Source organism: Nanorana parkeri, unplaced genomic scaffold (assembly GCF_000935625.1).
Source record: "Nanorana parkeri isolate BGI_ZX_2015 unplaced genomic scaffold, ASM93562v1 scaffold131, whole genome shotgun sequence".
NCBI lineage: Eukaryota > Metazoa > Chordata > Amphibia > Anura > Dicroglossidae > Nanorana > Nanorana parkeri.
In genome coordinates this window covers 1,000,637-1,003,534 of record NW_017306399.1, presented here as the reverse complement: position 1 = coordinate 1,003,534, position 2,898 = coordinate 1,000,637, and positions in this window count along the sequence as shown.

Here is a 2,898-nt window from a genome sequence, read left to right as displayed (position 1 = left end):
ATAATAAATTAATTTATTTTTTATTATTACTATTTTATTTTTTGCCCTGCCGTGCACTTTAATACTTACATTTCAGCTCTACATAGGCAGGTGGATCGACTGGAGACATTGAGGAGATTTAGGTGCAATAGTTTTACGTTTTATCCTCCCAACAAAGGTGCCACTTGCCGCTGAACTCCCCTATTATCTGTTAGCTCTGCATCATGCATGATCCATCAGGGAGAGGCACAACACCAATTTGTGAAGAATTTGCAATTCAGATGAAGATAAAAACCATCTTGTGGTTCACCTTGCCAAAACTGGAACATTCCTTTGCGGACAGATTTGGCTTTTCATGGAATTTAATTTACCTGTCATGGGGGTGTACTGAGTGTGCCAGTTGGCGATCCATTGACCTGCCGCTAAGGATCTGAATTCCAATAGAGCCAGCTCTGATTCTGCCCAGCCAAATTGCTGCTTGTATTTATTTTAAGCGCTCCAAGCGACAGTCAAAATGGGTTTTGAACAGAGAATATACTTCTTGTATTGGAGCCGTGTCATAAAGTGGTGTTATTTCTGAGTTTTGGATTCTGAGAATAAGACAGGCTGGCAGATAAACAGGATTTGTGAGTGTTAAGAAAAATTCCATGCTATTATTAGATCTTACATATAACTCGCCAACCTATTCTGGCATGGGCAGCTCGTCTTTTTTATATCCCCTAGCCTTCTCAGAAGCCTTTGAAGTTTCTTGCCATGACACCTGATTATCTGAAGTCCATTTCTCACACTCTGTGAGCAATGTTCTGCTGGTCACACATTCTTACTGGGAGCAATCCTGGTAGATGTTTGCTGGAGGTATTCTGTAAGGTGTCAGTACTACGGTATATCATCCTGTAATCCGAACCTGTACGAACAGAACATTTTAGGTTTATAGAAAAATCCACCACCAGCCCACCCTCCCTTGCCCCCTTACCTAATCTAACCCAGACAGCTGCCACTCAGGTTCTTGTTTGCTCTAAATAACAGCAGCGGCTTCTCTTGTGCTGGCTCCAAGTCTTCTCTGACCACATCGGGTCATAGAAAAGCTGGTGATATCACCCAATTCAAGTCTTTGTGGAGTTACTGCACATGCACAGCTAACACCAGGGAAAATTTCCAACTGAAGGACGGTACAATGGCAGAGACAGCTGCTGTAAGGCAGAGATAGGTCCCACCAAGATATCCCTTATTTTCAGGAGTAGGCAACGTCCGACCCTCCAGCTTTGGTGAAACTACAAATCCTGTCATGCATCTGTCTTTGGAATCATGCCTTTGACTCTCAGAGTCTTGCAATGCCTAATGGAGTTTGCTCCAATTGCAGAGTTTTAAGATTTAAGGTTTATTAACCCTTGCAGTGGGGCTACTCCTGTGCTGCAAGGGTTCACAGCTTGTTTTTGTCTAGGTTAAAAAAAAACAAAAGTTATACTCACCCGATGCTCCGAGTCGGCTCGTTCTTAGACCTGTCCTTCCAGCCTCTGTCCCGTAAACTGTATAGACATGAGGATGCTAAGGAAAATTTCAATGCTGCAGCGAAGGAGGAGACAGACTGGAGGGAGCGCTGTGACAGCTGGCTGGCTCGGAGCTTCAGGTGAGTGTAACTTATTATAGCACCTAGATAAAAATGAGCACTTAACCCTTGCAGTGTGGGGTTAGCCCCACTGCAAGGGCTAGGAATCATCTGAATTGGGGCTGACACTGTCCTTCCTTCTGGAGGGGGGCTACTTTTGTTCCCCATAATCCCTGTGTGTATTGTAAGGTAGTCACTGCTCCAAGCTCACTCCCGGGATGGACTACAATCTCATATTTATTTTACTAATTTGTATTGAGATTGTAGTCCATCATCGGAATGAGTTCAGAGTGGAATGAGTTCACAGTGTCAGCACCAATTCAGAGATGATTGGAGGATCTACAGCCGAGTGATACACAAATAAGATAAATGTTTGTTAATTTTAGTTTAGTGTCACTTTAATTTGCCACTTCCACTGACTGTAATGCATTTTGCCAAAATTTTGAACTTTCAGGGACCATTCGCACCAATTGTGGTGCATTCCAGTTCGGCAGCTGCTGGAACGCAGAGCAATCACTCACAAAACTTCCCCCTTCGTTCTGGGGCGGGAGGGAGAGTAGCGGTGCTTTGCCCGCAGTGCGATCGGGCGCGTGACAAAACATTGCCTGCGTTCTGGTTCACTGCGAGAGCAAAAAATAGAGCATGCAGCTTTTATTTTGCGTTCGCAGTGAAACGGAACGCAGGCAAGGTTTTGCCACGCGTCAGATCGCACTACGGGACAGGAGGGGGGCACTGCTGCAGTGCCATTGACTTCAATGCACCACCACGCCCCCTCCAGCCCCGAACGAAGGGAGAAGCTGCCGCTCTGGAACGCACCGCATTTGGTTTGAGATAGGCCATCAGCAAAATGTCAAAAATGTTGCTGAAATTTCAGCAAAGCAAAATCTAAATTTGTCTTATCCCTAGTCGTTAGGAAGAGCGTTCAGTGGCTGGATGGTGTCTCATGGACAGCTTTAGGCTTAGTTTGAGATTAAAGATGAGGTTTCTGCTCAGTATACATTTTCTATAAGTGATAAATTAGTTTTTTGGATGTAAAATTAGTTGGGGTCAGGACTGATGTCGCCAAAGCAACAATTTTAGCATGCCAGAACCATACTAGGGCTGCAACAACTAATCGACATAATCGATTATAATCGATTATTGAAAAAGTTGTCAACTTTTTCAATCATCGATTAATCGGCTTCTGATTGGTTGGCCCTGTTTACGGCTCCACACACGCTGCGCGCCGCACCTCCTCCCCACCTCACGTTCGCCGCTGCCAGACCCGCCCGCATCCACGCTCCACACGCCGCATCTCCTCCCCGCCTCACGTT